The sequence below is a fragment of the Bos taurus genome, chromosome 16 (assembly GCF_002263795.3).
Source record: "Bos taurus isolate L1 Dominette 01449 registration number 42190680 breed Hereford chromosome 16, ARS-UCD2.0, whole genome shotgun sequence".
Lineage (NCBI taxonomy): Eukaryota > Metazoa > Chordata > Mammalia > Artiodactyla > Bovidae > Bos > Bos taurus.
Genome location: NC_037343.1, coordinates 44,301,144 through 44,326,453, shown reverse-complemented (window position 1 = coordinate 44,326,453; position 25,310 = coordinate 44,301,144). Strand labels below are relative to the sequence as shown.

General features: G+C 48.3%; 1 protein-coding gene, 1 long non-coding RNA gene and 2 other non-coding genes across 6 annotated transcripts in view; 1 reads left to right on the top strand and 3 right to left on the bottom strand.

Moving 5' to 3' along the window:
* LOC101905940 (uncharacterized) overlaps nucleotides 1-10,450 on the top strand; it is a 43,249-nt gene extending 32,799 nt beyond the window's left edge. For 2 of the 3 annotated variants that reach the window (XR_009490855.1, XR_237788.5), the window contains 2 exons: nucleotides 8,985-9,176; nucleotides 9,745-10,450. This is a non-coding gene — a long non-coding RNA (uncharacterized lncRNA). Of the gene's footprint in view, nucleotides 1-3,839; nucleotides 3,972-8,984; nucleotides 9,177-9,744 lie in introns of all 3 variants that reach the window. The other variant, XR_009490854.1, reaches the window with a different exon arrangement.
* Nucleotides 1-25,310, bottom strand: part of GPR157 (G protein-coupled receptor 157) — a 68,053-nt gene that overhangs the window by 28,725 nt on the left and 14,018 nt on the right. The window lies entirely within an intron of this gene.
* Nucleotides 3,602-3,764, bottom strand: LOC112441908 (U1 spliceosomal RNA). Its single transcript, XR_003029870.1, has one exon. It is a non-coding gene; the product is annotated as a U1 spliceosomal RNA (small nuclear RNA).
* Nucleotides 17,423-17,529, bottom strand: MIR34A (microRNA mir-34a). The gene has a single exon (NR_030786.1). It is a non-coding gene; the product is annotated as a microRNA mir-34a (primary transcript).

Here is a 25,310-nt window from a genome sequence, read left to right as displayed (position 1 = left end):
TGGCTGTTATGCTTTTGGTTTACCATCTTTGGTGTCATATTTAAGAAGCCAGTGCCTAATCCAAGTTCAGAAAGATTTACACCTATGCTCTCTTCTTCCCAGTGTAACACAGCATTGGTTACTGTAGCTTTGCAGTAAGTTTTGAAATGAGGAAGTGTGAGTCCTGCCACAGTGTTTTCCTTTTCACTATTATTTTAGCTCTTTGATGTCCCTTGCAATTCAGTATCAATTTGAGAATTAGCTTTTCCATTTCTGGAAAAAAAATAGGGATTGCATTGAATCTGTATGAAAATTTCGGGGGACTGATGCCGTCTTAATAATATTAAATGTTCTTATCTATGACCAGGGGACGTCTTTCCTTTTATTTAGGTCATCTTTAATTTCCATCAATGATGTTTTATAGTTTTCAGTTTACATTAGATTTGATTTTGCAAGTAACTCATAAAAGGAGATTATCATCTGGATAGATTATCTTTTTTGCATCTAACTTTTAAAAACATTGTGTTATGAACTATGCATACTGACAAGCAGTTACAACACAGATATACAATCTGATAAATAATTACAAAGCAAATACCCACCAAGAAATACATTATCAGCACACCAGAAAGCTCCCAGGCCTATTTCTTCCTCCTTGGTCATTTTCTTGCTTTTTAAAAACTGTTCACGTATACGTCCCTAAACATAGTAGTATAGTTTGCCTGTCATCTAATTTTTTTTTTTTGGCCACACCATGTGGCTTGTGGATTCTCAGTTCTCTGTCCAGGGGTTGAACACAGGCCCTCAGCAGTGAAAGTGTTGAACCTTCAGGGACCTCCCTGAACTTTATATAAGTGTAATCACACCCTATGATCCTTTTTGTATCTTCTATTTTTTAACGTGTTTTTAAAATTTTAATTGAAATAGAGTTGATTTACAATGTTGTGTTAGTTTAAGGTGTACTGCAAAGTGATTCACATACACATATATATTCTTTATTTACATTCTCTTCCACTACAGTTTATTGTTAAGATATCGAGAATAGGCTCAGATGGTAAAGAATCTGCCTGCAGTACAGGAGACTCAGGTTTGATCCCTGGGTCAGGAAGATCCCCTGGAGAAGGGAAGGGCAACCCACTCCAATATTCTTGCCTGGAAAATCCCACGGACAGAGGAGCCTGGTGGGCTACAGTCCATGAGGTCGCAGAGTCGGACATGCCTGAGCGACTATGACTTTCACTTTCACTTTCTGTGCTATACAGTAGGTCCTTGTTAGTTATCTATTTTATATATCAGTTCAGTTCAGTTCAATCGCTCACTTGTGTCCAACTCTTTGTGACCCCATGAATCACAGCACGCCAGGCCTCCCTGTCCATCACCAACTCCCAGAGTTCACTCAAACTCATGTCCATCGAGTCAGTGATGCCATCCAGCCATCTCATCCTCTGTCGTCCCCTTCTCCTGCCCCCAATCCCTCCCAGCATCAGGGTTTTCCAATGAGTCAACTCTTCGCATGAGGTGACCAAAGTACTGGAGTTTCAGCTTCAGCATCAGTCCTTCCAATGAACACCCAGGACTGATCTCCTTCAGGATGGACTGGTTGGATCTCCTTGCAGTCCAAGGGACTCTCAAGAGTCTTCTCCAATACCACAGTTCAAAAGCATCAATTCTTTGGTGCTCAGCTTTCTTCACAGTCCAACTCTCACATCCATACATGACCACTGGAAAAACCATAGCCTTGACTAGACGGACCTTTATTGGCAAAGTAATGTCTCTGCTTTTGAATATGCTATCTAGGTTAGTCATAACTTTCCTTCCAAGGAGTAAGCGTCTTTTAATTTCATGGCTGCAATCACCATCTGCAGTGATTTTGGAGCCCCCCCAAATAAAGTCAGCCACTGTTTCCACTGTTTCCCCATCCATTTCCCATGAAGTGATGGGACCAGATGCTATGATCGTAGTTTACTGAATGTTGAGCTTTAAGCCAACTTTTTCACTCTCCTCTTTCACCTTCATCAAGAGGCTTTTTAGTTCCTCTTCACTTTCTGCCATAAGGGTGGTGTCATCTGCATAGCTGAGGTTTTTTATATTTCTGCCAGCAATCTTGATTCCAGCTTGTGCTTCTTCCAGCCCAGCGTTTCTCATGATGTACTCTGCATATGAGTTAAATAAGTAGGGTAACAATATACAGCCTTGACGTACTCCTTTTCCTCTTTGGAACCAGTCTGTTGTTCCATGTCCAGTTCTAACTGTTGCTTCCTGACCTGCATATAGGTTTCTTAAGAGGCAGGGCAGGTGGTCTGGTATTCCCATCTCTTGAAGAATTTTCCAGTTGATTGTGATCCACATAGTCAAAGGCTTTGGCATAGTCAATAAAGCAGAAATAGATGTTTTTCTGGAACTCTCTTGCTTTTTCCATGATTCAGCAGATGTTGCCAATGTGATCTCTGGTTCCTCTGCCTTTTCTAAAACCAGCTTGACCATCTGGAAGTTCGCGGTTCATGTGTTGTTGAAGCCTGGCTTGGAGAATTTTGAGCATTACTTTACTAGCGTGTGAGATGGGTGTAATTGTGCGGTAGTTTGAGCATTCTTTGGCATTGCCTTTCTTTGGGATTGGAATGAAAACTGACCTTTTCCAGTCCTGTGGCCACTGCTGAGTTTTCCAAATTTGCTGGCATATTGAGTGTAGCACTTTCACAGCATCATCTTTCAGGATTTGAAATAGCTCAACTGGAATTCCATCACCTCCACTAGCTTTGTTCGTAGTGATGCTTTCTAAGGCCCACTTGACTTCACATTCCAGGATGCCTGGCTCTAGGTGAGTGATCACACCATCGTGATTCTTTTATATATAGGAGTGTATATATTTTAATCCCAAATACCTATCTTACCCCTCCCACCCCGATCCCCTTTGGTAACCATAAGTTTGTTTTCTGTGTCTGTGAGTCTATTTCTGTTTTGTAAATAAGTTCACTTGTGTCATTTTGTCTCTTGTTTTTTTGCTGAATTTATTTTTGTGAGATTCATCTATGTTCTCAGTGAAGCCGCAATTTTTTCAATTTCATTGCCTGCCATACAGTATTCCATCGTATAAATAAAATATCTATCCCATCTACTGTTTTGGGACATGTTGGATTGTTGGATAAGCAATGCTGGAATAAGCATACATTCTTTTTTTAATCAGGAGAAAAGTTTACTAAGAACAATTCTCAGCAGCTGGAACAGCATATTCATGAACTTTGCTCTGCAGAGGTCAAAGAGCAGCTGCTTTCCTTCTGAGTCACTTAGGAAGGCCTTGACCTCCTTCTGAGAGGGCCCAAGATCATGAACAACCCCAGGCTGTCAATGAAGCTGCTCGGCTTTTTACTGGTGTGAATAGTTCTAAGCTTGGATTGTGCAACCAGCCTTGGCTTTGGCACATGGCCACGCAAGAGCCCGGAATGGACTCTCCCCGGATCATAGTCATTTAATCCTTCAGAAGGTCTTTGAAGGACAAGGGAGGACAGAAGACATCTTCTGGCGAGCATCTCTGTCACAGATCAAATCGACTAGACCTTTCCCCATTTATTGACATGAAAACCCTTCACCCACCTCCCCAGGCTTTTATTATACTTCATGTTTTTAGGGAAAAGCACAAGTGCCCCTCCCCCACTACCACAATTTGCAGTAAAGTTTCCTTCATTTGGGGAAATTGCAGGGGTCAGCACATCTGAAGTGCAATGGATAAACCTTGTCCTGGGAAAACCATTTTTGAGATCATGGTATTTCTCCAGCCAGGTAAGCATGTGCTCAGTCTGTCCAAGTCTTTGCAACGCCATGGACTATAGCTTGCCAGGTTCCTCTGTCCATGGATTTTCCAGGCAAGAAGACTGGAGTGGGTTGCCATCCCCTTCTCCACGGGATCTTCCCAGGCCAGATGGAACCCAGGTCTCCTGTGTCTCCTGTATTGCAGGCAGATTCTTTACCGCTGCGCCACCTGGGAAGCCCTTCAGGTAAGTATAGCGGTTGGTTATTTTACATGCAGTTTTGAGCAAGAGAACCCTTGGCATTCTCTGCACTGGAAAACATTCAAACAACATTCATACTTCTCATTACAGGGGTAAAAAAATGGGAAAGACATGTAATGAAATAGCTTCAAATCACTTAGATTTAAGCTTGAGGCCAATTTTCCAGTCTGATGGCACTGATATTGCCCAGATGGGTCCGGGGACTAAGCAGAAGTGTGGGAATCATGACTCCCAAGTTGCTGGGTGATCTTAAGCTGCCTAATGTGGTCTCTGCGAAAAGGAGCCAAGGACTCTGGACACCTTGCCTCTCAACACAGGTGCTGGGTTCTGCTTCTCCCATCTCCATCCCAGGAAATGGTGGTCCTCCAAGGAGGTGTGACCCAGACAGCAAACCCAGAGAAACTCCTGGCTCCAAGCTTCTGCTGACAGCTCCTACCCACATGGAATGCAGGGTCCCATCAGCCATGTTTTAAGAGGCCTGTCCTCTCAGTCCTCCCCCTCCCTCTCCCTCCTTAGAAGAATTGGTAAAAATCCAGATGGAATCTTCATTTGACCCTGCGTCATCTCTCTAGCATCTCCGCCAAGCCAGCTGGCAGTTGTCTGCTGCGCCCATGTCCAAAGGGGTCATGTCTAAAGGTCCTGGCACATCATGACAGCCCTCCTTGCCCTGCAGTTGTCTGGCTGCAGAACTAGGGGCCCAGACCCCAAAAGGCCCCACAGCCATGGCCAGCAGCCCAGGAACATATTGGCTTGGGTTTGCTTCTCCCTTGTCCTCCCACCCCAGAAATGGCACAAGGTTCTTCTCCCCTGTCAACCGCAAAGGGGATGGCAATCTGAAGTCTCTCAAATGAAGGAAACCTAAATGATTTTCTGAGCTCAACTCCAACCTAAGCAGTAATCTATGTATTTGATTTTTAACACTAGAACAGAAGAGGGACTTTTCTTCATGCTGTTGGTAGAAATATGGGCTGGCTAGCATTCTCATTTCCCTCTTTGAAGGTGAATATGGCTCATTTTGCCCTTTTCTATGTAGGTACCATGGTAAGCAACAGTTGTGGAAGAGGAACCTGGTTCACGTGGGTTCCTCTCCCTACTCCCCCCCTCCCGGCATCCTCAAAGGAGGTAGTGCAAACCCTGACATGCTCACGTGACCACTGAGCCACACAGATGGAAAACCAGGGCAAGCTGACCAGCCACAGTTGTGCAGTTGTAACTGACCAGGGTTCTTGGCCTCCTTGATCAATAGAAGTTGTTAAGAGGCCAGACAAGAAATTCAGGCAAAACTTTATTGGAGTGTCTGGTGTAGCAGGAGGGATGGATAACAAGCAACAGTTTCCCTTGCTTGCTCGCTCTCTGTGCGGGGTACAGAAGAGGCAAGCTGATTCCTTATATGGGGTGAAGGGAGGGTTCCTTATATGGGGTGAGGGGAAGGTGTGTTCCTTATATGGGGCGACGGAGGCCAAAGGGGTGGCTTAGGTGGTTTGCCCACCCCTTTGGTGGTGTTACATGCAGGGGGCATGTACAGTACACCAGCCTGCTTTTGCTCCCTGGCTCTTCAGACTTGGCAGTTGAGTTTTTATATCTTCTTGTTTATAACTGGATGCATAGTTATTTTTAGTCCCTTATAGTTTCTTTGTATTTTGTTGTTGGAGGAAAAGTTTGTCCAGGTGCAAACACTGCAGCGAAGTCTCCTAGGTCCCAGCTTGTCTCACAGTCAGGGGCCTCTTCTTCAAGGAGCATGGCTGGTGGGTGTATTTTCCTACCAGAGAGACCCTCAGGGCTCAGGAAGATGTGTTTAAACCCTCACCCCTCCGTCCCCATTACCTTGAACCTTCCTCTCCTTATCCCAAAGTCTAAAAGCTGTTGCTGCCAGCTTGCCGTGCACCAGGCCCTCCTGCCTGTGGAAGCCCTGAAGACCCTGCCTCTGCCAAGCTCTTATACTGCACCAGCTCCTAGGGTGACCACTACTGTGGTTCCCAGCTGCCTGGGCCAAATTAAAGAATAGTGGGGGCACTTCCCTGGCGGCCCAGTGGTTAAGACTTCGCCTTCCATTGCAGGGGCTGCAGGTTCAATCCCTGGTCGGGAAGCTAAGATCCCACATGCCTTGCAGTCAAAAAGCCAGAACATAAAGCAGAAACAATAGTGTAATAAATTCAGTTAAGACTTTTAAAATGGTCTACAAAAAAAAAAACACCTTAAAAAAATAGATAAATCACTAAAGGGAAAGCCCACTTTCCTTTATACCTCTGCCTGGGGACTCACTTTGCAGGTGGGAGTGGCTGAAAGTACATTGCTGGCACCAGGAGTGAGGTCTCTCTCTCCTAGTGGAAGACCCAGGTTCTAGTCCTGCTGCCATGTTGGTGGGCAGAATTCTAAAAATGCTCCCGCTTGATTCCTGAGCCCTGGTCATCTCATCAAACACCAATCTAGGTATTCCTCTGAGGGGATTTTGAAGATGGAATTAAAGGTTTGTTATGATCTGAGTGTTTACACTCCCTCGCACTTCCACGCCTCACCAAATTAATATACTGAAACCCTAACCCTGACTGTGATATTAGAAGGCGGGGCCTTTGGGAGGTAATTAGTTTTAGATGTAACGTGAGGATGGAGCCCCTATGATGGGACTGGTGTCTCTGGAAGAAGAGGAAGAAACACCAGAGCTTCCTCTGTCCGCTGTGTGAGGATATAGCAAGAAAGCAGCTGTCTACAAGCCAAGCAGGTTTTCCCCAGGAACCGAATCTGTCGGCAGCTTGATCTTGGACTCCCAGCCTCTAGAACCCTGAAAAACAAATGTCTACTGTTTAAGCCACTCAGTCTGCAGCATCTTGTTATAGCCGCCCGAGCTAAGTCAGGTGGCCCCTTAAGATACAAAGATGATCCAGGTTGGCCTGAACCCTTTACAGGCAGAAAGTTTTCTTTGGCCAGGAGTAGAGGAGGAAGTCAGAGAGCATTGAAGAGTGAGGGAGATTCCATCAGAGGGAGATTTGGCGTGAGGACCCAGCTGCCAGCAGTGATGGTGTGAGTTGTTGTTCAGTCACTCAGTCGTGTCCAACTCTTTGTGACCCCATGGACTGCAGCACGCCAGGCTCTGTCCTTCACTATCTCCCAGTGCTTGCTCAAACTCATATCCATTGAGTGGATGATGCCATTCAACTATCTCATTCTCTGTCACCCCCTTCTCCTGCCTTCAATCTTTCCCCAGCATCACAGTCTTTTCCAATGAGTCAGCTCTTCCCATCAGGTGGCCAAAGTATTGGAGCTTAAGCATCAGTCCTTCCAATGCATATTCAGGGTTGATATCCTTTAGGATTGACTGGTTGAATCTCCTTGCTGTCCAAGGGACTCTCAAGAGTCTTCTCTTATGAGAGGGCCTGTGAAATGCTACTAGGGATGAAAGAGACCTGAACTCAGCCAATCCTTGAACAAGCTGAGAATACAGCCATTAACGCTGGACTGTGGGACCCTGAATGGAATACCCAGTTGAACCATGACAGACTTCTGACCTGAAAGGTCTATGAGATAATAACTGGCTGTTTTATAAGCCACCAAATTGATGCTGGAGAAGACTCTGAGAGTCTCTTGGACTGCAAGGAGATCAAACCACTCAATCATAAAGGAAATCAACCTTGAATATTCCCTGGAAGGACTGATGCTGAAGCTCCAATACTTTGGCCACCTGATGAAAAGAAGCAACTCATTGGAAAAGATCCTGATGCTGGGAAAGACTAAGTCTAGACTAAGAACAGGAGGAGCAATTGGAGAGCTGAGCAGTGGGGTGCTCTGAACTCCATGTACAGAGTAAAGCCTGGCTTAGGGGCTACTGTGTCATTGAGGTGAGGGGTGATGGAGGCAGAAATCAAGGATGCGTAGTTTCAGATGCAGAGATGATAGGATATGTGGAGGGGTCGGGTGTGAGTGTGAGCAAATGAGGAGTCAAGGAAGATTCTAGAGTTCCAAGATGAAAGGGCAGAGTTGCTCTTGCCTAGAGGGGCAGGTATGGGGAGGCAACAGAAGGAGCTCAGTTCTGGATGCCTTTGATTCCTACTGGACAAGCCAAGCAGTCCTACTTGGGGAAGGTCCTACTTGGAAACAGAAATCTGGAGGCAGTCAGCATAAAGACGGTGTTTAAGCCATGAGACCAACATCTGCAGAGGGAGCCCTGGGCACTACAAACTAGAAGTGGGAGGATGAGTCAGTGGAACCAGAAAGATGTCTTTCAGCTGTGATTGTTTTATTGTGGCAAAATTAAAATTTTTTTGATATGTCATAAAAATTATCATTTTCACTATGTTGAAGTATGTGATTCAGTGGCATTGATGACCTTCATAGGACTCTGTAACCATCACCACTATTTCCAAAACTTTTTCATCACCCAAAACAGAAACTTTGTACCCCTTAAGCAATAACTCCGCATTGTCTCTTCCCTCCAGCCCTGGCAATATCTACTTTCTGTCTCTAAGGAGTTCCCATTTCTGGACCTTTCACATCAATGGGCTCAGACAACATGTGGTTATTTCTATATGTTTCTTTCATTTACTATAATGTCTTCAAGGTTTACTCATGTTGTATCACGTAATGGCACTTTATTTCCTTTTATGCCAAGTAGTATCCCATTGGATGAATGATGCTTATCCATTCACTTGTTGATGAACACCTGGGTTGTTTCTGCCTCTTGGCTACTGTGAATAATGCTGCTGTGAATAAGCAGTGACTCTTAATGTGGGCTTGGGGAAGAAATAAAAGCTATGAGCATGTCTCCTTCCCAGAAGCCCTTCACAGTCTTCCAGGGGTTTTATTTGGCTCTATAAAAGAGGACTATGGGCTAAACTGATTGAAAACAGCTTTAAAACAAATGGGATTAAAAGAAAATTATCCATACGCATTAAATCTCAATTAGACAGGAAATATATTACACATATACTCAATAGGAACATGGGACCTAAATGTGGAGCATGTACAAGCTATGCTATGTCTTGTTCAACACCTGTTTCTCCACAGAACACACACTCGATAAAGAGGGACCTGGCTGGCCTTGTGCGTGGTGTCTGTCACACAACAGGTCCTCAGTCAATGTCTGTGGGACAAACGGAGCAGCCAGATGACAGTTGCTGGAGTCGCAAGGGACACACAGTGGCCCCTTGGCAAGGGACAAGGATCTTACCTGTGGGCAGTAACCTGGAAGGGGACCAGGTAAGTCTGTTTTCATCAACTTCCCACAGGAATCGAGCAAATCCTTTCCTTACCACCGTGGAAGACAAGGCCCAGGAGTTCGGTGTTTTGTTTGTTTGAGCAGCGCCAACAACAGAAATCACAGATGTCCTATCATGTTGCAGGTTTCTCAAAATACCACTCATGCTCATCACTGCTTTTAAATTATGGTCATTACTTGGCCAGCTGCTGCTGGATCATATTTAATGTGCTAATAGAGGCACATATGTTTGTGTATTAGTCACTCAGTCATATCCAACCTTTTGGGACCCCATGGGCTGTAGCCTTTCAGGACCCTCTGTCCATGGAGTTCTCCAGGCAAGAATACCGGTGTGGGTAACCATTCCCTTCTCTAGGGGATCTTCCAGACCCAGGGATCAAACCCGGGTCTCCTACATTTCAGGCAGATTCTTTACTGTCTCAGCCACAAGGGAAGCCCAGGGGCACATGTATTACTCTAACAAATTTGGTTTTATCAACTATTTTGATAATTATGTTACAGCATGTGCTGTGTTTAGTCGCTCAGTCGTGTCTCTTTGCGACCCTATAGACTGTAGCCCGCCAGGCTCCCCTGCCCATGAGGATTCTCCAGGCAAGAATACTGGAGTGGGTTGCCATGCCCTCCTCCAGGGGATCTTCTCAACCCAGGATCGAACCAGGTCTCCCGCATTGCAGGCGGATTCTTCATCATCTGAGCCACCTGGGAAGCCCAAGAATACTGGCGTGGGTAACCTATCCCTTCTCCAGGGCAACTTCCTGACCCAGGAATTGAACCGGGTCTCCTGCATTGCAGGCGGATTCCTTACCAGCTGAGCTACCAGGGAAGCCCATGTTACACTATATTTGCTATATAATCCATGTATTTTTTCCATCTTTGGGTCTATAGGCACTGGTAGATGAGCAAAGGGGTCACGATATAACCACAGTCAAAAGGCTGCTCCCAGGGCTTGTCTCCATTCCCTCTCTGCCTTCATCCCTGGGACACACGGGTACTGGATCCAGATTCACACCCAGACTCCACGTCCTGACCCGGCTGTGAGGGCACCTCTCGCCACCAGGAGGCGCTGCTTCCTCCGTGTCAGAGGAAGCCCAGGGGCAGATACAGGGCTTCCTCCCTCCATCTTTGTCCTAATCAGGGCTGGTTAACGGAACCTCCTGGCAACTTTTTTCCTGTTCTCATTCTCCGCTCCCCCACGCCCTTCTCTTTCTCTCCCCCATCCACTCTCTCTTAAAATAAAACTTTCTATAACGGAAAATTTCAAAATGTACAAAAGTATATGCGAACCCCCCGGATGCCATGAGTCAACTTCAACAATTATCACCTCATGACCAATCTTGTTTCACCTACATCCTACCTGGGGAACTTTCTAAGTGTGTAGATACCCAGGTCCCACCCAAGATGGGGGAGTCAGTGTCTTAGGGCTTAGGAAGCTCCCAGGCCGCCCTTTGGGAACCACTTTCACAAACTTGGCCCCGCCTCTGGGATGCCGGCTCTGCCCCCCAGCCCCCAGCCCGAGCTTGCGGGCCTTCTCCCATCTCTGACCCAAGTCCTGTGGCTCCCATCACCCCTCTCGCTCAGGCCCCACAGGACTCCGGCACAGCTGGTCCCTGCCCTTTGTATGGTCGCTCTTCTGCATCTATCTGAGAGCCAGTACTAAGTGACCACACCTCACACCCTTGAGCAATCTCCGGCAGCTACCTTCTCTTGGCTCCTGGGTCTTTCGCTGCCACTTCGTATGGACAGAGAACAGGCCCCCAAGTCCATCATTTCTAGACTGGAAAGATACTGCTAAGCTATTAAAACTTGACTGTGAAGTGTTCAGTAAAATCTCAGTGATGAGCTGAACTGTGTCACCACCACCCCGCCCCCACTCTGCAAACCCATAGTTGAAGTCCTGACCCTCAGGATTTCAGAATGTGACTGAATTTGGAGACCGGGTTCCCCACCCCCCCTATTTATCTGTGACTGCACTGGGTCTTAGCTGTGGCACCAGCATCTTCGATCTTAGTTGTGACATGTGGGATCTAGTTTCCTAACTAGGGACTGAACTTGGGACCCCACTGCACCACCAGGTAAGTCCCTGGATATAGTTTCTTTAATGAGGTAATCAGGTTAGAGGTCATCAGGGTGGGTTGTAATCCAGTATGACGGGCATTCTCATAAAAAGGGGAGGTGTGGTCACAGACAGGCACAGATCATGTGAAAACACAGGGAGAGGAGGGCCATCCATGAACCAAGGAGACAGGCCTCAGATGGGACCAGCCCTGCCGACACCTTGATCTTGGACTTCCAGCCTCTGCAACTGTGAGAAGACAGATTTTCTGTGGTTCTTTGTTAGTGCAGCCCTAGCAGAGTAACACAACCCCCGAGCAGAAACAAGTCACAAAACAAGAAACATTCCTGAGTTCTGATGAACCAGTTTCTTATGACTGTCAGAGGCAGCCCCAAGCATCGGACCCAGGTTCTGTATTTGTGTGTGTCCCCTGAGAGGCCCTGGGTTCAGCCAGAAGGAGAATTCTGGTTCCATCCAGTCTCCCTCGCCCCGACTCTCTGGGTGGGTCGGTCACCATCTTTTGCTGCAGCACCTGCTCTGTGCCAGGCTGTCTCAGGAAGTGGTCACCAAGTCCTGATCCCAAACCGGGTCATGAGTTTGACCTGGGACAACAGAGTCCTCATGACCTCCAGCCTGAAGGCTTATGGCAGGTGTTAGACAAAAGTGGCTACACAATTCATGGGCCAGGTGCACAGTGAAATTGCAGGTCCTTGTTCCAAAGTCGTTACCAAGTTCCATTGGTGACAGCCCAGGGGCAGGTCCTGCTAAGCACAGGGTCCTGTGATGCCTGCACAGACTGCATCCCCTGAAGCCGCCTTGGCTCTTAGGGAACAGCAAAGGGAGGAGCGAGGCCAGTGTCCAGGGCACTGCAACCTCACCAGGAGTCACTGACTTGTCACCAGCACCAAGAATCAGCCACCTGCCCCTTCAGATCTGAGCCTCGTGGAAGCTTCCAGACCATGACCTGGGGGAGATGGCTTCTATATTAAAAGTTAATAGTTTCATCTCTTCTCTCCTATCTGGATTCCATGTTTTAGCAGTGACTTCAAATGGAAAAAGACAATCCTTAAAGTTTGTCATTTAGAGACAGGATAATCTGTGATATCTGTGCATTATGGAAATTAGACTAAGGCCTGATGCTCTGTTCTGGAATGATGCCTCGGGATCCTGGGGATGGAGTGAGGAGGTACCAGCCTGAACAATTACTACAGAAACACCAAAGGGGCACAGGGCACCTCTTAGTTAAAGAGTCCAAGGGCCTATGTATTTGGCTGTTTACTTTGGCAATTCCAGTTCCAGCAAAGGATGGATTTGTCCATAGTGGCTCCAGGTAATGTCCAGAGAGACATGCAGGAGATGAAGAGTGAGGGAACCCCTCCTTCCTCTGTGTAGGCATATCATTTATTTGTGTGTTTCAAACAATAAATGGGGCTCTGGCGAACTCATGTCTAATGAAAACAAGGCAGCTCCTAGGATGGCAGGCACTTAGGCAGGATGGGACCAGGGAGCTGGGGGATCCAGGGGGCCAGAGTCGCAGCATCCCCCTTTGTGTGTACTGGGACCAGCAAACTGCAAGTGCATCTCATCTGCACCCTGAGCTCACGACTCACACTGATCAGGGGAGCCCCTGACTGCATCTAGTGGGGTGAGAGGTTTTCCCAAGGATCCAGCAGCTGCTGCTAGAAAAGGCCTCTGGGGAGCAAAACTCCCCCAATCCCCCCTAGTCCTTAGGCATCCCTACTAGCACCCTGTCTGGTGTAGGGCATGGACTAGGTGCTGAATTAAAGCTTTCATTTTGACCAGACTGCTCACCACACCCACCAATTTTAACCACTGATCCTGGGGGGAGAGAGCCCCAGAAAAGAGTGGCAAAGATTATTTCCCTCCCACCTGCCCCCCTCCCTTAAATGTATAAAGGCTACAGTTTATAGATTATTTTGTACATGTCCAAGTGCAGGCTGGTCAGACAGAAAAAGTAAGAAATTCAGTTTTAAATATTCCAGGAAATCTCAACATAATTACATCAGTTCTTATCTGGGCCTCAGTTTCTGATCTGGAAAATGAGATTGTACTACAATGAACTTTCCCTAACATATGATTCAGAGAGGGGACAATTCAGGTTCCTATTGGGTTTTAAGAGCTGTGTAGGGTCCCTGTGGTCATACAGACAAATTAGGGAACAAAATGACCTTGCAGTTCATTTGTTGAAAGGACCCTTAATTATTGCCTCACCTCAGAGGCACCATCTGATGCTTCACCTAAAGAAAGTGTATTTTTAAGGGCACTGGTTTTGTGGATGTGTTTAAATATAAATGTAATACATATGTGTGCATGCATACATATATATATATACATACACACGTTTTTGTTTTCAATAAACTTTAAATTTTGGAATAATTTTAGATTTACTGAAAAGTTGCAAAGAGAATTCCCTCATACCCTTCACTCAGTTTCCTCTAAATGTTAACATTTTACACAACCATTATCAAAACTTAGAAATTAACATTGGTAAATGTTAAAAGATCTTTCTAGGGTTTCACCAGTTTCTGTACTCATGTCTTTCTTCTATTCCAGGATCCAATCGAGGACACCACACAGCATTTAGTCAAATATATGTTGTAACTTTTTATTTTGAAATAACCATAGATTTACAGAATATTGCCAAAAAAAAAAAAAAAAATACAGAGACATCCTATGTACTTTTGAGTCAGTTTCTCTCAGTAACTGTAGGACAATACTGAAACTAGGAAATGGATATCACTGATCCACAGAGCTTATTAAATATACAGGCTGACATATATATATATTTTTTTTTTAAGTGATTTTTTTGGTTTTTTGTTTTTTTGGCCTCACGTCATGTCATGCGGGATCCGAGTTCCCTGACCATGATCAAACCTGCACCTCCAGCCTTAGAAGCACGGAGTCTTAGCCACTGGACCACCAGAGAAATACCTGCCTATACATTTTAACCAAATATATGTTTTAACCTCTACTTTGCCTCAGTCAAGAAGAACAGATACTTTCCCCAAAAAACATAAAACTTGCATTTAACTCTACCTGCCTCCAAACTTAAGTCCAGTCATGAAGTTCTTGGTCCCTCTCTCCAACCCACCAGCTATAAACTAGGATTTGCCCATTCATTCCCAAAGAAGAAGTGCACTCTGCCCCAGGGCCGGACATGCTCAACTTAAGGACCCTGAACTCCCCAAATTCAAGGCCAATATGCATGCGTGCATGTGTGTGTGCGTGCATGCAGGTATGTTAGTATGGGTGAGAGAGACAGACAGAGACAGGGAAGTAGCCCTCTTTACCAGTCTATTTTAAACTCACTCCTGTGAAGCCAACACCACCCCCTCACGTCTCCACAGGAGAGGAGATAAAGAGCTAGATGAATATCCAAGTACATGTCTTCTGTCACCATCAGATATAAAGATGACAGAAATATTCTATCCATCCGTTCTAAAGACTGCAGGAGTAAATTCAACTGCCATGAAGATATCAGTTTTATCCGAGACCCAAACGGAACCAGAGACAACCTGATCTTTGTTTCCTGAATGATCATCCAGGGATGTCTACAGGTGACCTCTATCTGAGACAGGTCACAGATAAGTGACCTCTATGTGAGAAACAGATCATGTTTCTGTGCTGACATAACTGTGCATGTTTTAGTCGCTAAGTCGTGTCCGACTGACTCTTTGTGAACCCATGGACTGTAGCCCGCCAAGCTCCCCTGTCCGTGGAATTCTTCAGGCAAGAATACTGGAGTAGGTTGCCTGATTCCCTTCTCCAGGGGATCTTCCCGACCCAGGGATCAAACCCAGGTATCCTATACTTTCTGCGGATTCATTACCATTGGGCCACCAAGGATGCTCCTTGCCGGCATAACTAAAAGCAAAGCTAGACAGGAAAAGGCTACTTTGCAAATGATTTTACCTGAACTCAAATTAACAGTCTAGTTAAATCATAATCCAAACCTGTGGTCCCTTTGGGCTTCCTTGGTGGCTCACACGGTAAAGAATCCATCTGCAACGCAGGAGACCTTGGTTCGATCCTTAGGTCGGGAAGATCCCCTGGAGAAGGGAATGCAACCCACTCCAGTACTCTTGCCTGGAGAATTCCATGGACAGAGGAGTCTGGTCCCTTTATTTGAGAAGTTCAAGCCCCCAAATCAGTTGGTGGTTGGAGAAGGCAGAGGCATTCTTTACTTCAGCCTAAAACTGGGGGAAAAAATGTAAAGACTTTGGCTTATAATCGATCCCAAATGCTGTCTCGGTCAGAACTCCCGTGAGGGCTCTGGGCTGGCTCTGTCACTGCAGCCAGCATCCCAGGCACGCAGTGACCCTGCTGCAGCCCACACAGGCTCTGGGGAGCAGAGAGGAACTGCGGCCAGGCGGCCACAGGCATGGCCAGTGCAGTGTGCATGACAAAGGGATCCTCTCTGAAGCCAGCCCGCTGAGCAGAGGAGGACCGGACCATTCCCACGGGAACAGATCTGGCTGCCTGCTTGGCTTTCCAGCAATCAGAAAAAGGGGACTGGCTTAGCCTGGAGGAGGGGCTATCAGGCAGAGTGAGTCAAGGCCAAGGTTCAATTTCAAATCCCAGAAAACCCTAAGGCTCTTCTGACTCTTACAAAGTGGTCAGAATGGAAATAGTCTCCTCTCCCTTCCAGAGTTTAGAAGCACAAAGACAAGACGGAGCTAAAAGATGGGGTCCAGTTGGGTGGGCATGAGCAGGGGAGGGGCCCTGGGCAGTGGCTGGAAGGGGAGCAGCAGATGACACGCAGAGGTTGCAGGAGGGCCGGTCACAGTAGGTGCTGTCCTCAGACTGCATCAACAGTACCCATTGCTTCATAGACCCTGGAAGCTTGTCTTACTTTAGTCACTGGGGTCAGAGGAGTCAGCCACTGGCACATGGCTTTGCCTCTGGGATTCAGGTGAATACCTATAAGCACTATATTGGAGAACAATGGGGAAAATCAGCGGGACAGTGAACTGGGGAACTCACCACTCAGTGTCAGCAAGTAGATACCAACGGCAGGAAGGCAAGGACCCCAAGCTGGTTTGGCAGGCTCTGGGGACACACAGGGCCTGTATTGCTGTTGGGTTATCCCAGGCTTGCTGGAGGCCATGGGGTGTGCCTGGTGATCCAAGACTTGGAAAAGCCACTGCTGTCTTGGCTCTCCATCCTTTGGTGGCTTGGATCCAGTTCCTGTTGCCATGGTAATCTGGCAGGCCTCACAGCTCGCTGGACCCAAAGCTGGCATCGGTAGGTGGAACTGGTGGGACCCAGAGAACCACACTCTCATCTCAGCTGAGCTCCCTTGGAGCAACCCTTCTTATCAGCCACTAGCGCAGAAAACACCACCAGCTTCTCCTCCCATCAACTTCCTGGGCCTGGCTTCAGATGAAAAGAAAAACTCTCCCCAAGGCAGACACATCTCCTAATGCCCACACAGGTACCTTCTCCAAAGCATATGGTTGCATTTGAAATTTGCTTCATGCAGGGAGAGAGAGAGAGTAGAGGGTGTTCACATTCAAATCACTCGGCAAAGGGGGTCCCCACAGGTCAGTGACACCATCCCAGGCTCATCTCTAAGGACACGAGCCTGCAGTTAGGAGTACAGAGTTCAGAGCCAGATTGCTTGGCTCCCATTTCTATCAACTGCATCCTTTGTTACTTTTAAAATTTATTATTATTGTTGCTTTCAGCTACACTATGTGGCTTGTGGGATCTTAGTTGCCCAGCCAGGGATTAAACCTGTGCCCCCTGCAGTGGAATCACAGAGCCCTAACCACTGTACCACCAGGGAAGTCCCATCCTGTGTTACTTTTGCTCTTGGTACTTCTGTTTCTTCTCTGAAAGGCAGGGTAACAACAGATTCTTGCTCCTGAGATAATACCTAAGCCCTAGGATGCAGGGCTTCATACATAGTAAGTGCTCCATAAACATTGGCAATTATCATTCCTATGTGCAAATTCCTCCCAGCCAGGAACCATCCATGGCCCAGCCTGTGCACCTTTTCCCCGCAACAGTTATAAGCAGGCAGCTCCAGGGGCCCAAGAGCTTGCTTCCCCAGCAGCCCTTACCAGCTGCCATGGCAGGGCAAAGCCTCCAACATCCTGTCCCAGCATCCCATGATGGTTTGAGAGTCTTGCCCCTTTCTTCCCTCCTGGGCCCACAACGTGCAGCACTTCTAGGGCAGTATACTTGCTGATTGCTTCCTGCATTATTACTCACAACAACCAGCTAAGACACTGCCAAAGAAACACTCACAGCTGGCCCCGCCGATGACAGAGGGCAGGCCTGTCCTGCTTCTGCTTGAAACCTGCAGAGAAAGAAATGGGGAGGGGAGGAAAGAGGATGGAGGAGAAAGCTGAGATCGCAAAGATCCCAGCAGGGCTGGCCCACGACCCACACTGATCAGGAGGAAAAACAAGCCAGCGCTTCCCTGGATGAGAAGTTAGAAAATGACAGTAGTTTAAAATTCATGGGGACTTCCCTGGTGGCCCAGTGGTTGAGACTCCACCTTGCATCCCAGGGGATGTGGGTTTGATTCGCGGGGGCAGGGAACTAAGATCCCACATGACTTGGGGGGCAGCTAAGCCCAAACGCTCCAATAAGAGAAGTCCTTGTCCTGCAACAAAGACCCAGCGCAGCCAAAAAAAAAAAAAAAAAAGCAAGCAACAAAATAAAGCAGCAGTGACTGCTCCCAGATCCCAGGCACGGTCTAGAGTGGATCCATCAGAGTTCTGACAAAGGAGATACGGATGAAGATTTATGTCAAGGAGTGGGCTCATGTGCTCACAGGGGCTGTTAGGCCAGGCTGAAGTCTGCAGGGCAGCCTAGCAAGCTGGAAACTCCTGGGCCAGAGCAGACACTGCCATCCAACCACAGAATTTCTTCCTCTTGGGTCCCAGCTGGACTCTTAAGGCCTTCAACTGACTAGATGAGGCCCACCAACTCTCCTGGATGATCTTCACTCAGAGTCAACTGATGGTGGATGACGACCCACCTGCAAAACGTCACAGCAGCACCTAGGGTCTGGCTGGGTTCCTGGGTCCCACAGCCTGCTCACGCAGACGCCTCAAACTGACCATCACAGAGAGGCAGCCTGAAGATCGCGTGACTCACGGCTTTGGATGCAGACCACCCAAGGTGCGTGTGGGGGGACAAGCAGCGGGTGTTCTCTACCCCAGCAAGGGAAGTCCCAGAAACCTGTGTTCCAGGCAAGGGGGTACAGAGGAAGGCAGCTCCCCAGCCAGAGGAATCTCTCTGCCCGAGAGGAGAAAGCCCCTGGGAGGGTGTCCTACACACACGCTGCAGGAGGAGGGCACACAGGCTTATCCTTTCTTGGCTACAAAATGTCCAGTGGGGCTGAGGGAATGACTGCTTACCTCAGTCTTCTGCCCCCAAACAGGTGAACACGTCTGTATTCTAACAAAGCAAGGCAGGGGACTTCTGGTGGTCCACTGGCTAAGACTCTTTGCTCCCGATGCAGGGGGCCCAGGTTTGATCCCTGGTCAGGGAATTAGACCCCACATGCCACAACCAAAGATGCCACGTGCTACAGTGAAGATCAAAGACCCCGCGTGCCACAACTAAGACCCAGTGCAGCCAAAGAAATGAAGATTTAAAAACAGTAAAATAAAAGCAAGCCAGGCGTTATCTTTTAGTGCGGGAAAATGCCCCAAATGTGTCCAGTTTTACCCCAAAAGTAAGTCCTGGCAGAACACATTCATCAGGTTAGAGCACCAGTTTTCCTGTGTTTAAGCATCGGTTTTCCTGAGTTGCCTGGGAGCTTGGAAAGGGGCAGATTCCCAGCCCCACAGTGGAGCTTCTGATCCAGCAGGTCTGGGAAGGGGCCAAAAGCACTTCCTGCAGCGACCATACCTTCCCGTGAGCACAGGGACAAGAGGGGTCTGAGTCTCCCACTCCCTTGACCCCCAGCCTAGGCCGGCCCAGGCAGAGGACCCTGGAAACTGGAAGCAGAGGCAGGCTTCCCACTGTGAAGATGACTACGTGCAGACCAAGGGGCAGTGGCACGCCTGGCCAGTGTGGGCACTCTCTGGCTGCAGTCCCGAGTGTGGCTCTGCCATTACCGAGGGTGGGAGGGCTGTGCATTTCACGGGGACAGGGCATGTCTTCATCTCTGGCACAGGTCTAGAGCAGGTGTCACAGGGTGTGGGAAGGATGGAGACGAGGGGCCTGTCAGATCCGGGTCCAGCCCACCCTCAGGCTCAGAAACAGTCTGGAAGAAAAGATGCCTCAATGACTTCCGTGGTGGTCCTGTAGTTGGGACTTAGAGATTTCAGGTCTGGGTTAGATTCCTCGTTGGAGGGGCACTAAGACCCTACAAGCAGCTCAGGGCAGCAACCCTCCAAAAGAAAGATGGCTCCAAAAAGCAAGATGGGGGGCTGGGGGTATCCAAGCCAGCCCCGCCCCCTAATTTCCATGCGGAACCCCATTTTCTGAATCTAGGCAGCAACTTTGATGAAGAGGTCTACCTAGGGAGGCTGCCTCACTCCCCTCCTTCCGTCCCCACCCCAGGCACCACAGCTGATCAGTCAGGGCTTTCAGATGGAGAGGACAATCTTCCAGACAGAGGAGGCCAGGACCTGAGGAACAATCTTTCCCATCAGAGACAGGAGGCTAGCGTGAATAATCAGTCAGTGCCTCAAATCTGACTGCATTCCATGATATTTACAAAACACACCAAGTTAGCAGTCTTTCATGGAATCAGACTTTACTGGAAAGTCACGACCCATGTGAACATACTTTTTCAATGTACTTTCCTTTCTACTGAAACGCTTTGGTCCACTTGCCAGGCCAGCTTCTGCTGCATTAACACAAGATGTTCAAAAGGCCCGGAGTTCCGCTCAGAGCTGTGATGATGCTACTCTTTTCCTTGCGTGTGTGCTAAGTCGCTTCAGTCGTATCCTGCTCTTTGTGACCCCTATGGACTGTAGCCCACCAGGCTCCTCTCCTCTGTCCATGGGATTCTCCAGGCAAGAATACTGGAGTGGGTTGCCATCCCCTCCTCCAGGGGGTCTTCCCAACCCCAGGATCAAATCCACATCTCCTGCCTTGGCAGGCGGGTTCTTCGCCACTAGTGCCACCTGGGAAGCCCTGCTTTTCTTACAGGGGCCCTTTTGAGCCCCAAGCCCGATACATCTTGCTATAGAGCTAGAGCTGCCGGCCCAGGGAACCAGGAATACAAGAAAATACAGGGAACCAGAATACAAGAAAACCAGAAGTCATCTTCACCAGGGGCGTTTTAAGTTCCTGGCACTTAAATTTTAAGCATTAAAGAAAAAGTGGATTCTGAGAACAAGGCTCTTGAATGTCACCATTCCTGGGAAAGCAAGACCTGTTCTCCATCCACGGAGATGTGGAAATTCACTCAGGAAACCTTCCTAATTCCACAGTGCATCTTTCAGAAAGCATGAATGTCCCCTTCATGAACCCATAACATATTAACTTTCACTGGGTGCTGAAGACTCAATGGGGAGGATGTCCTAGGTCTTGGGAGACTCCTGGTAAGAGAGAGAGATATGGGGAGGAAATCACAGATGTGCAAAATCATAACTGTGAGCAGTGCTGAACCACAGGAACAAGTGCTTTGTAAGAGCCCGGCCTGGTGGCACAAGCAAGGTACTCAAAGAGTCACGGCTTTGCATCATGCGCGCCTCTGCAAAGCTTTGCAAGGAATCCAAGACATTTCATACCAACCATAAGTGTCCTCTTGCATTTCAAAGTGATGTCAAAAGTGGGAGGAAGGATTTCCCTAGTGGTCCAGTGGTTAAGAATCGCCCTGCCAATGCAGGAGACAGATTTGATCCCTGGTCAGGGAAGATTCCACATGCCTTGGAGCAACTAGGCCTGCACACCACAACTACTGAGCCTGTGCCCCAGAGCCTGTGCCCCACAACGAGAGAAGCTACCACAGTGAGAAGTCCACATACCGCAGCGAGAGAATAGCCCCTGCTCACAGCTATAGAAGAGCCCAAGCAGCCACGGAGACCTAGCACAGTCAAAAATAAATAAATAAATAAATAAATATATATATATATTTTAAAAGGAGAAAAGCTCGAACTCTTAAAAACCACTGTCCCAGATGTTTAAGGAAGAGGGCCTCCTAGTAAGTGAAAGGCTAAGCGTGGATACCATGATTACCTAAATTGCTCTTGCATTAAGAACTGCGTATTGAAAAAAATACATGTGTTTTAGGAGCAAGAGTTACTGCCCCCAAATCAGTCACAGATCTGAATAAACATAAATTTTTGATGTGGCAATACGGCCCCAAATTCACACCCTCTCTCCACCTACTCATAGACTGATTTGATGCAGTTTATCTACCCTCCTCTCCTGGTCACATGGGCCTCAAGAACTCCATCACAGTAACCCCCTCCTCCTTGCCACTGATTGGCTGGGGCTGGACGGGGCATTGGGAAAAGTTTCCTCACTTACAATAAGAGACCCCAGGAAGAGTTAGGCAGGAGGTGAGCTGGTGGGAGACAAGTCAGTATGTGGAGGATGGCAGAGCAGAAATAGGGACAAAGTCTTAACTCCTTGACCTTGTTGAGTCCTGGATACATAACCCATCACAAAACTCCTCTATCTCTGCACTTAGGTTTTATAAAAATTTTAATGTTCTGATCATTTGTTATTTTGAGTAGTGTTTTCTCCTACTTACAGAAGAAGGAATCCTAACTGATATATCCCATAATCTAAGCAATTTGAACACCACAAATTACCTTGGAATTAAAAATGAAAAAAAAAAAGGGCAAACCACTTAACAAAAAATGTGTATGTTACAAAAGGTTCAACAGCAGAAGCAGCTTCTGTGTCCTCTCCCTGCAAAGTGCAAGGGCAATTTGAGACAAACGTGGCATCTGCTCTGAGCACCTGGGTGATGTTCCCGGATGTTGGCAGATAGAGGAGGGCATGGACCGCAGAGAGGAAGCAATGTGTAAGTTTAATGATGCCAGACAGGACAAAATCAGTCCCCATTTCCGGCTGAGAGTCCTGGCTTTGTTCTTCAGATCTGTGCTTTTCCCTGCCTGCCCTCAAGCCAGAACCACTCCCCGCTCCCACCCCAAAGACTAAGGGGACAACTTCCGGGCTAAATAAAATGTGGGTGAAAACCTGGACACTGGCTCTCACAAGTCTACTCCACCTTAGCAGGAGAGGGTGACGTGAAACTTCAAACAATTTCAAAATAAAACTCTGCCCAAGGGCTGTAATGTAAGTTTGAGTTTTGGAAGGAGCCCAGCACCCTTCATGCTTCTGAGCTGAGACTCGGCGTGAGGCAGCTCAGCCCAAATCCACTTGTTGTTGTTTAGTCAGTAACTGTGTCCAACTCTTTGTGACCCCATGAACTATAGCCCGCCAGGCTCCTCTGTCCACGAGATTTCCCAAGCAAGAATACTGGAGTGGGTTGCCATTTCCTTCTCTAGGGGATCTTCCCAATCCAAGGACTGAACCCACATATCCTGCATTGGCAGGCGGATTCTTTACTGTGAGCCACCTGGGACGCCCAAGGAGCCTGGATGCGGAATGGCAAATCAGGAGGGCAAGGTCCACAAACGAGAGATTGTTTTTGTAACTGTGAATGAGGAGCCTGTGGATTTTTTTTTGTAACTGTGAATGAGGAGCCTGTGGAAGGAAGGCTTTGTTGTGGTTAGGTGGGCTGTTTTCCTTTTCCATAAGGAGGATTTAAGGGCTCCTGTGGTGGCTCAGAGGTAAATAATCCACCACGGATTCTATCCCTGGGTCGGGAAATCTCATGGACAGAATAGTCCATGGGGTTGCAGAGTCAGACATGACTGAGCGACTGAACAACAGCAACAACAACAATCTAGGCTCCGTAAGAAACCTGCTTTTCAGAACCAAGGACCAGACAATCAGATGTGCTTTTCTGAGGCCAAGGCCAAGTTTCCTACATACGAACACGGCAAGTACTCTCCAAAGAAACTTATGATTTCCCTTGAAAATCTCAAAGGCTTTCTTTTCCCCCAAGGCATAAGTGTTGCCTGAAGTTGACAGTGAACTAAACCAGCAGAAAAGATAAAAAGATGGATTACCTGGTTTGTGGGCTGAGGGAGGACCAGGGATGGGACCCTCAGCTGTGGCCCCGAAGCCACTGGACTTGCTCCACCTGTCCGACCTGCCGGGCTCGCCTCCACCTCTGGGCCTGGGCTCACTGCCAGTGCCCAGGCCCTGCCTTAGGTGTGCATTCACCTGAGGAGAGGTGCTGGCACCCGGGGTCCCCTCCCCTCTCTGCCCCCACCATGTGACCTACCCCCTCCACCCGCCCAGTCTCTCAAGCACTGGAACATCCCTCCTGAGTCACCTGGATCCTAAATCTACAGCTGGTGGAGAAAAAGACAAAAGGGGAGAGGAAGAAGGGAGGAGGAGAGAGGAAAAACCCAGCCCCCACACCCGCCAACAGTGCCCCGGTGATGGGTAGAGGTGGAGCCAGGTGGGACCAGGAGCCTGGGCAAGACCTTCGCAGGGATCATCAGGGTCAAATTCCAGGGCTGCTCTCTTCCACTGGGTGGCTATTCTGGGAAAGTAGCTTTCAGGCAGCCGCTGACAGATTGGCTACCACGGAGGCTGGAATCCGGAAAACTCAGAGCTGGCACAGGTAAGGGCAGGGAGAACAGCCCCAGGTAATAAAGGGTGCCCCTGAAACTCCGCTCTGACTGCACACAAACCCACTCACCTGTCTTGGTCCCAGCCCTTCAGGAAGCATCTCTGGGCACCTGGAGTACTGACTGTCTGGTTTGAGAGAGGAGGTCCTGGCTTCATGTGCTAACCGGGGGTGGATGGGCACAAGTTGGCGGGGCTGGTGGCATCTGGTGCAGCCGGCTAGCGTCCTGCCATCCAGGATGAAGAGCTCTTGGCAGCCAGATCTAGTTTCTGGTCCCTTCTGTTCTCTGGCCAGTCCAGCCCAAGTCAATAGCAAGCATGGAGCTCTCCGCACAGGCTGAATGTGAGGTCACAGGTGGCGCCAGAGGGGTGGGCCTGGGCATCCCAACTGCTGTTCAAGTTCAGTTGTGTGCTTCGGAGGTAGCCAATCGAGCCAAGCCTCGGGGAGCCACAGCAGAACAGAAGCACCCAATGCCCGAGAGGAGAGCTGTGGGCACACGAGATCTTCCGATAACTAGAGTTTTCAAGTGCAAGGCAGGTGTTAAGATCTAAAGCCCCCACTTGGAAACCAGAACCCATTTCCCTAAGGAGTCAGTGAGGCAGGAAAAGGAGCCCAAAGAGAGGACCAGTCAGAACCCAGCCTTTTTCCTCGGGGTTACAGCCTTGCTCACCAAGTGGGTAGAAGGCGTGGTCTCTGACCTCAGGATTGCATCAGTCCTCAGGGCTACATTGAGCTTTGTGCAGCCCCACCTCAAAGGCAGTAGCTTTCTCAGGGCCTCAAGAGGAGCCCCCAACAGGCCAGGCCTTGCCCAAGGGTCCTGATGCACAGCAGTGGGGTGTGACTCTGGGTGGGTGGGTCCACCTGGAACCTGTCTCTCCTTCCTCCTTCTTCCTCCTCGTCCTCCCTCTCCCCCTCCTGACTCCTCCTCTGCCTTCCTCCCCAGCCAGTCCTAGGTCAGAAGCCTTAAGAAAATCCCCCAAGCACTGGCCAACTCCAGACCGCTCTGGCCCTTAGATCATCTGCTAGTCACTGGGCTAAGGCCCAAATGAATGGGAGAAAAATGCTTGGTGATTTCAGAAAACTGAACTGCAAGGGTACTCACAGTAAAATCTTCAGCAGGAGCCCCGCATGTCCTTGAATGCTGAAGGCAAGGACTTCAGAAGCAGAGCTAAAAGAGAAGTGTCTGCCTCCAATTTAGCAGACGAGAATCTTTTAGATTTACGTACAGAGTCCCATGATAAGTCATTTGGGATCCCCCAACATAGGAAGGCTCTTGTGGTTAGAGCTGGGTGAGTCAACGAAACAAACAAATGAGCTCGATGAGGTCAGCCTTTTGGAAAAGGAACAAAGAAAACTGCACCCGAGTGAGAAGCCGCTCATGATGCCAAGGCAGTGATCGCTGGAAGCCCA